The sequence below is a fragment of the Gouania willdenowi genome, unplaced genomic scaffold (assembly GCF_900634775.1).
Source record: "Gouania willdenowi unplaced genomic scaffold, fGouWil2.1 scaffold_10_arrow_ctg1, whole genome shotgun sequence".
NCBI lineage: Eukaryota > Metazoa > Chordata > Actinopteri > Blenniiformes > Gobiesocidae > Gouania > Gouania willdenowi.
In genome coordinates this window covers 541,278-551,724 of record NW_021144857.1, presented here as the reverse complement: position 1 = coordinate 551,724, position 10,447 = coordinate 541,278, and positions in this window count along the sequence as shown.

Below are 10,447 nucleotides of genomic sequence, written 5' to 3'. Positions count from 1 at the left end.
GGACTGCCACCGGTTCTCCTGCTGCAACTTGTCCTGCTCCCATCTAGCATCATGCTCATTTTGCTTCCTCACCAGGCCGTGGAGCAGGTTTGCAATATCAGCCATGCTTGGAGTTAGCTGTGGGGCATGCTCAGTCAGTAGCTCTGGTCCCAATGCTCCTTCCTGTCTCCCCTCTGCATGGTCTTCTTCTGGCACTTCATTAAGTTTACTCACATGTGGATTGCGTTTTGGTGGCATCTTCTTCAGTAACTGGATCCCACCACTGCCACCATTTGTGAGGTAGAGTGGCTTTCAGTGGCTATTTAAAGTGAATGATGAGACATCTCAGGCAGGAAGTTGCAAAATCTGTGTCCACTCTATTTACAGTGCCTCCCAAACATTTACAGAGTGCTGGTACCATGATGTGTCTTCCTCCACAGATCAAGCACAAATGGAACAACCCTGAACAAAGCACACACCTGCCTTTTATTCTCAGGCCCACCCATTGGCCCATCCCCTTACTGGGCGTAGCTCCTGGTGAGGTCACCAATGACCTCACCAGTCTGGAGTATAAAACCAGGAAATGTTGACAGCACTCCCCTTTTAGGAGCCACATGGAGCAGGTAAGGATGAATGTAGTTTTGTAAATGTGTATGGGGAACAGAGTGTGTGCTGTTCAACTACAGGGACAAGTGAAGTTTAAGACTCACTTCGTCACACATTAGATCATAGCCCACCAATCAGATTAAACGTCATGCATTAGATCATAGCCCACCAATCAGATTAAATGTAATGCATTAGATCATAGCCCACCAATCAGATTAAACGTAATGCATTAGATCATAGCCCACCAATCAGATTAAATGTAATGCATTAGATCATAGCCCACCAATCAGATTAAACGTAATGCATTAGATCATAGCCCACCAATCAGATTAAACGTAATGCATTAGATCATAGCCCTCCAATCAGATTAAATGTAATGCATTAGATCATAGCCCACCAATCAGATTAAATGTAATGCATCACATCATAGCCGACCAATCAGATTAAACGTAATGCATTAGATCATAGCCCACCAATCAGATTAAATGTAATGCATCACATCATAGCCCACCAATCAGATTAAACGTAATGCATTAGATCATAGCCCACCAATCCGATTAAATGTAATGCATTAGATCATAGCCCACCAATCAGATTAAACGTAATGCATTAGATCATAGCCAACTAATCAGATTAAACGTAATGCATTAGATCATAGCCCACCAATCAGATTAAATGTAATGCATTAGATCATCGCCCACCAATCAGATTAAACGTAATGCATTAGATCATAGCCAACTAACCAGATTAAACGTAATGCATTAGATCATAGCCCACCAATCAGATTAAATGTAATGCATTAGCTCCTAGCCCACCAATCAGATTAAACGTATTGCATTAGATCATAGCCCACCAAACAGATTAAACATAATACATTAGATCATAGCCCACCAATCAGATTAAACGTAATGCATTAGATCATAGCCCACCAATCCGATTAAATGTAATGCATTAGATCATAGCCGACCAATCAGATTAAACGTAATGCATTAGATCATAGCCAACTAATCAGATTAAACGTAATGTATTAGATCATAGCCCACCAATCAGATTAAACGTAATGCATTAGATCATAGCCGACCAATCAGATTAAAAGTAATGCATTAGATCATAGCCCACCAATCAGATTAAACGTAATGCATCACATCATAGCCGACCAATCAGATTAAACGTAATGCATTAGATCATAGCCCACCAATCAGATTAAATGTCATGCATTAGATCATAGCCCACCAATCAGATTAAACGTAATGCATTAGATCATAGCCCACCAATCAGATTAAACGTAATGCATTAGATCATAGCCCACCAATCAGATTAAACGTAATGCATTAGATCATAGCCCACCAATCAGATTAAACGTAATGCATTAGATCATAGCCAACTAATCAGATTAAACGTAATGCATTCGATCATAGCCAACTAATCAGATTAAACGTAATGCATTAGCTCCTAGCCCACCAATCAGATTAAACGTATTGCATTAGATCATAGCCCACCAAACAGATTAAACATAATACATTAGATCATAGCCCACCAATCAGATTAAACGTAATGCATTAGATCATAGCCCACCAATCCGATTAAATGTAATGCATTAGATCATCTCCCACCAATCAGATTAAACGTAATGCATTAGATCATAGCCAACTAACCAGATTAAACGTAATGCATTAGATCATAGCCCACCAATCAGATTAAATGTAATGCATTAGCTCCTAGCCCACCAATCAGATTAAACGTATTGCATTAGATCATAGCCCACCAAACAGATTAAACATAATACATTAGATCATAGCCCACCAATCAGATTAAACGTAATGCATTAGATCATAGCCCACCAATCCGATTAAATGTAATGCATTAGATCATAGCCGACCAATCAGATTAAACGTAATGCATTAGATCATAGCCAACTAATCAGATTAAACGTAATGTATTAGATCATAGCCCACCAATCAGATTAAACGTAATGCATTAGATCATAGCCGACCAATCAGATTAAAAGTAATGCATTAGATCATAGCCCACCAATCAGATTAAACGTAATGCATCACATCATAGCCGACCAATCAGATTAAACGTAATGCATTAGATCATAGCCCACCAATCAGATTAAATGTCATGCATTAGATCATAGCCCACCAATCAGATTAAACGTAATGCATTAGATCATAGCCCACCAATCAGATTAAACGTAATGCATTAGATCATAGCCCACCAATCAGATTAAACGTAATGCATTAGATCATAGCCCACCAATCAGATTAAACGTAATGCATTAGATCATAGCCAACTAATCAGATTAAACGTAATGCATTCGATCATAGCCAACTAATCAGATTAAACGTAATGCATTCGATCATAGCCAACTAATCAGATTAAACGTAATGCATTAGATCATAACCAACTAATCAGATTAAACGTAATGCATTAGATCATAGCCCACCAATCAGATTAAATGTAATGCATTAGATCATAGCCCACCAATCAGATTAAATGTAATGCATCACATCATAGCCCACCAATCAGATTAAACGTAATGCATTAGATCATAGCCGACCAATCAGATTAAACGTAATGCATTAGATCATAGCCAACTAATCAGATTAAACGTAATGCATTAGATCATAGCCCACCAATCAGATTAAACGTAATGCATTAGATCATAGCCCAGCAATCAGAATAAACGTAATGCATCAGATCATAGCCCACCAATCAGATTAAATGTAATGCATTAGATCATAGCCCACCAATCAGATTAAATGTAATGCATCACATCATAGCCGACCAATCAGATTAAACGTAATGCATTAGATCATAGCCCACCAATCAGATTAAACGTAATGCATTAGATCATAGCCCACCAATCAGATTAAACGTAATGCATTAGATCATAGCCGACTAATCAGATTAAATGTAATGCATTAGATCATAGCCCACCAAACAGATTAAACATAATACATTAGATCATAGCCCACCAATCAGATTAAACGTCATGCATTAGATCATAGCCCACCAATCAGATTAAATGTAATGCATTAGATCATAGCCCACCAATCAGATTAAACGTAATGCATTAGATCATAGCCCACCAATCAGATTAAATGTAATGCATTAGATCATAGCCCACCAATCAGATTAAATGTAATGCATTAAATCATAGCCCACCAATCAGATTAAACGTAATGCATTAGATCATAGCCCACCAATCAGATTAAATGTAATGCATTAGATCATCGCCCACCAATCAGATTAAACGTAATGCATTAGATCATAGCCAACTAACCAGATTAAACGTAATGCATTAGATCATAGCCCACCAATCAGATTAAATGTAATGCATTAGCTCCTAGCCCACCAATCAGATTAAACGTATTGCATTAGATCATAGCCCACCAAACAGATTAAACATAATACATTAGATCATAGCCCACCAATCAGATTAAACGTAATGCATTAGATCATAGCCCACCAATCCGATTAAATGTAATGCATTAGATCATAGCCGACCAATCAGATTAAACGTAATGCATTAGATCATAGCCAACTAATCAGATTAAACGTAATGTATTAGATCATAGCCCACCAATCAGATTAAACGTAATGCATTAGATCATAGCCGACCAATCAGATTAAACGTAATGCATTAGATCATAGCCCACCAATCAGATTAAACGTAATGCATCACATCATAGCCGACCAATCAGATTAAACGTAATGCATTAGATCATAGCCCACCAATCAGATTAAATGTCATGCATTAGATCATAGCCCACCAATCAGATTAAACGTAATGCATAAGATCATAGCCCACCAATCAGATTAAATGTAATGCATTAGATCATAGCCCACCAATCAGATTAAACGTAATGCATTAGATCATAGCCCACCAATCAGATTAAACGTAATGCATTAGATCATAGCCAACTAATCAGATTAAACGTAATGCATTCGATCATAGCCAACTAATCAGATTAAACGTAATGCATTCGATCATAGCCAACTAATCAGATTAAACGTAATGCATTAGATCATAACCAACTAATCAGATTAAACGTAATGCATTAGATCATAGCCCACCAATCAGATTAAATGTAATGCATTAGATCATAGCCCACCAATCAGATTAAATGTAATGCATCACATCATAGCCCACCAATCAGATTAAACGTAATGCATTAGATCATAGCCGACCAATCAGATTAAACGTAATGCATTAGATCATAGCCCACCAATCCGATTAAATGTAATGCATTAGATCATAGCCGACCAATCAGATTAAACGTAATGCATTAGATCATAGCCAACTAATCAGATTAAACGTAATGCATTAGATCATAGCCCACCAATCAGATTAAACGTAATGCATTAGATCATAGCCGACCAATCAGATTAAACGTAATGCATTAGATCATAGCCCACCAATCAGATTAAACGTAATGCATCACATCATAGCCGACCAATCAGATTAAACGTAATGCATTAGATCATAGCCCACCAATCAGATTAAATGTCATGCATTAGATCATAGCCCACCAATCAGATTAAACGTAATGCATTAGATCATAGCCCACCAATCAGATTAAACGTAATGCATTAGATCATAGCCCACCAATCAGATTAAACGTAATGCATTAGATCATAGCCCACCAATCAGATTAAACGTAATGCATTAGATCATAGCCAACTAATCAGATTAAACGTAATGCATTCGATCATAGCCAACTAATCAGATTAAACGTAATGCATTCGATCATAGCCAACTAATCAGATTAAACGTAATGCATTAGATCATAACCAACTAATCAGATTAAACGTAATGCATTAGATCATAACCAACTAATCAGATTAAACGTAATGCATTAGATCATAACCAACTAATCAGATTAAACGTAATGCATTAGATCATAGCCAACTAATCAGATTAGCGCCAAAACAGCATTGAATGCCAGTTATTTTCTCAGTTTTAGAGTTTATAAATGTATCTATACTTGGAGCCTGATACATTTTTTTAATTTTTTTATTGTGAATTGAATTAATTTGTGTTATTATTTTTATTTTTTTTTAATTTACATTTTGACAAACCTTTTATTTAATACAGATGCCTTTGTGGAAAATAAATTAGATTCCAATTGTGGAAGATTTCATTTTTTCCTTTTTATGGTTTCTACATGATATGTTTACTGTCTGTAAGAGAACCAACAATAACTGTGGGGGTGAAAGTAATTAGTAACTTTAACTTTGAATACTATTTAATTGAGCTAATTTTTACTTGTACTTGAGTATTTTATGTGTGATTTACTTGTACCTGTACTTGAGGATATATCAGTACTTTTTACACCTCTGTGACTTATACAATGAAGCGACTTATATGTAAGTTTTTGGCCAACAGCGCCCCCTGGTGAGTAAAATGTTCATTAGTTTTCTATTGTTGTATAAGACGCTCCCTCATTGGTAGTAATTATGCCTGATGTAACAGTCCATACATACAGTATATCCACTATGAGGAGTAAAATGTGTGTTTGCATTATTTAATTTAATATATTTGATCTTCCTATGATAATATGACATACATTTAATCACAAAAGGCAACTTCGAACAGATCAATGTTGACAGGTTGTCATGGCAACTCAGGCTAAATGGAAGCTCAATGTTGACAGGTTGTCATGGCAACTCAGGCTAAATGGAAGCTCAATGTTGACAGGTTGTCATAGCAACTCAGGCTATATAAAAGCTGCAGAATCTCCACCATTCTACAGAATCTCCTCCTGCACCGTCAGAAACGACTAAAGTAGCTTTAATAATATAGATTAACGTTGACCAAAGGTTGTCATCAGTGAGCAACGTTTGAGACCAAGGTGAGTTTCTAATAATAATTTCAACTTTAATGACTAATTTAGTGATTTTCCACAATCCAGTGAGTAAATACTGCTTGTTTTAATCTAAATGTGTTTACATATTAAGTCATAATCTTGTGTAAATGAGCTGATATTGTAAAGATCTTTGGAACGACTCAAGCTCCTCCCACTGCTGGTGCAAACTCCATTATTGGTTATAAGATCTTCTTTGTTCTAAGCATTTGGCGGATTAGGGGCTAGATTTCCGATGCATTATATCAATTCTGGACTGGTGTGGGACAACATATATGTTTGGGACGACGCATCAATACAAAACATTTACGTCGACAAATTTTTTGCGTCAAATGGGCGGGGCAATATGGCCTTTTTTAAATGTCTGAATATTTTCAAGCTATATGATGATATATGATATACATCTCAATATTTTGCCCTTGCCTTGAGATGATGCTTTGATGTATAAAACCAGAATGGCAATATTCAATATATATTGTTGTTTTCTCTGTGATGTAATTGGGGTTTCCCCCATTATAGCATAGTGCACCCTCGGATCTGGGTCGGTTGTGTTTGAATATGTGATCGATTGATTTGGTCTTGAACTTTCCTGGTGTGCCTAAGGCATAAAGCGGCGGTGCAGAAGGTAGATATATGTGACAGAGAATAATTACAATGACTAGGGTCATGTCTGGTGTAAACCACATGTATATTAGAGGTTGGATAGCTTTTGTAGTAGATTCCAGTCCTAGTTTCTAGTTTACTATGTCCTTGAGGTGGTAGATGTTATTGAATGCATTGACTAGTTGGCTAATTAGGAATGCCATATCTTGGTTCGTAGGGTTTAATCAGCTCGCGATTGACGGCTAGTCTGTTAGTTTGGTTGTTCTGTATAGCTTAATTTGGTTTTGGTGGACCCACTTGAGCTTTTGTTTGGTCTTTGTGCTGGGAATCTTTATTTGGGGGTCCGGTCCATTTGAGAAGAAATTTCTTCACTAGTTTGGTTGCATGATGATCGTTTTTGAGCAAAACTGTAATATTAGACTCTGCCTCCAACCTGTATTTCCTCCTGTGAGGCTTTTTGGTCGTAGTAGGCTTTATGGCCCTTAGTGCTCTCTTTGAGGTGTTTTAGAGCAAACGTGAATGTAGCTTGGAGGAGGTTCTCAGGATCGATCATGTATTGGTGAGTGGTGTAGGTGGTAGCAATGTTAGCTTGTCCTGGTTGGTACAGGAGGTGTGTGGGTAGAGTCATCTGCCTGCCCGTCATCATTTAAAAAAGGTGGGATTCACTAATATGAAGCTGTACGAACACAAATGACTCAAAATAAATGAGATATTCTTTAATTCTAAGTAACTCAAAGGTTACTTTTTCTAGTAACGCATTACTTTTTGGTGTAAGTGATCAAAATAGTAACTGAGTTACTTTGTGAATGAAGTAACTAGTAATGGTAACTAGTTACTTTTTTTTCAGTAACTAGCACAACACTGGTTACAGCCGACAATAAAATGTTGGTTGTGTTTCTATGTCATGTTCGCCCCCTGTCCAATCAGAGCCTTCCAACCCCCAGACCTAAAGTGGAATTAACTAAAGCCAAATAAACCGGTTTTCCATGTAAACCTCAGTTCTGGAATTACTATTACCATGTAAACATGAAGCAGAATGATTTAATGCAGAATAACTCATTCTGAATTTAAAAAAACATCATGTAACCGTGGCCACTGAGGAGCTTAGAACAACCGTTGATATGCTGGGGAAGAACTCCACATCAGAGAACATCAAAGGAAGAGCAAAAAGTAGAACCAAAAAAAAAAGAACAAAAGGCAGAACTAAAAACCCAGAGCTCATAGAGCAGATACTTCCTCTGGAGAGAAAACACAGACATAGTGTGAAAGCCCAAAGCTGCAGATAGGAGAGAATAGGAAACATCTGGAACAGCCCCTGATTCAAAGAAAGACTAATACGTCCCAGAATTAACATCCTTCCCACAGATGAGACACTAATACTAAGCTACTCTTAAACGGTAAATCTCATGGTGCTACCATCTTTTAGCACAGAGGACAATCTAACAACAAGTACATTATGATTACAGTGACCAGCATTTTTTACAATTACAATTAAATCACAATTATTTTTTTAGCCTCAGAAATCAAATTACAATTACAGTACGTTATCATTTACTTTACAATTATTCAGAAATACTGAACCTGAAATAGATAACCTAATAAAAGTTAACCTTTCTCTTGTGTTAGCTTTCTGTTAGCATCTCATATGATAACGGGTCTTAAGTCAGCTGTAAAATACACTTTTAAAATGGTAAAATGTGGGAAAGCTTGATATAAACATTTTAATAATATTTTAACTACATATGTGGAGAACATGGTCACCAGTTTTGCATTAAATAAATGACTTTTTTATAGAATTTTAAAGGCAATTACAATTACAAAGTAAATTATCTAAACTCAACTAGAATTTAATGAGATTACGACAGCAACAGATTTTTAAAATTACAATTACAATTATAACTACACCATCTTTGTAATTAATTATCAATTACATGATTACAATTATTACTGACTCCAACCCTGCTCAGAAGCTGCCAGATAATAATGGTAATCTACTTATAATATGTTTTCTTGCGTTTCAGGTTGTTTACCAAAGCAGTGACAGTGCATCAGTCGTGAAGAGTGGGAATAAGATTGTCATGGATCAGTCCATGAGGAGAGAAACTCATGGGTGGTTAGATATCCTTGGAAATGGTGAGATAATGAAAAAGGTGCTGCAGCCTGGAAGAGGAAGATACAGTAGGCCACAACCTGGACAGATTGTGAAGATTCATATAGTATCACGTCTGAGGGATGGGACGCTGGTCAACGAGGACCCGGAGTTGTCGTTCACTGTGGGTAACGGGGAAGTGATCCAGGAACTGGATGTAGCAGTGCGATTCATGGAAATGAGAGAGAAGGCGCTCTTCAAGATTCGGTCAAAGGTTGAGTTTATAATTACGCTCCTGGAAGCTACTGATGCTCCAGACCTGAAGCTGCTGCCCCCCACTGAGAAGATTGATCTGGCCACCTGCGAGAAGGAGCAAGGCAATGTTCTTGATCAGCACAGAGACCTGAAGCCACACAACAACACGATCCGCGATGAGGTCTCCACGATGATGAAGAAGGAAAGTGAGGACGATGAGAAGATGTTGGAGGACCCGTCCAGCACCCACAAACATCAGGCCATGGATGAGAAGATGTTGGAGAACCCATCCAGCACCCACAAACATCAGGCCATGGATGAGAAGATGTTGGAGAACCCGTTCAGCACCCACAAACATCAGGCCATGGATGAGAAGATGTTGGAGAAGCCGTCCAGCACCCACAAACATCAGGCCATGGATGAGAAGATGTTGGAGAACCCGTCCAGCACCCACAAACATCAGGCCATGGATGAGAAGATGTTGGAGGACCCGTCCAGCACTCACAAACATCAGGCCAAGTCAGCATGGGGTTTGAGCTGGAAGTGGCTGCTTGGTGCCACTGCAGTAGCCATTGGCGGCATCGCTCTGTCTGTGGCCATCTATGCTAGAAAGTGATTGAAGAACTGTAGTAACGACACGACTTAAACACTGGAGCACATCTGGCAGAGCATTCTGACCATGTGGTCCATGAGGGTGAAAATATTTATCAGTTTATGACCTCCTCACTGTCACTCTCTGTTCTCTGCTATGTATGTGTGACAAATGATGTCATCATCCTCTACAGTTACAAGATGCATTTTGTAGAGGAACAAATGAGAATTAATATTCAAAAATAAAGAAAAATGAAAATAATCAGTTGTTTAAGAACATTATCCAAATGTGTTTATTAATGTGGAAAGAAAACAAAAATATCAACATTGTCTAAAATGATATTTATTGTAACACAATTCTTCCAACATTTAATACCAGTGAACAATAACCAGAAATCAAAACTGACTGGAACCTGTGATCAAACCAAACACCAAAGTGCTTTTATCAGAT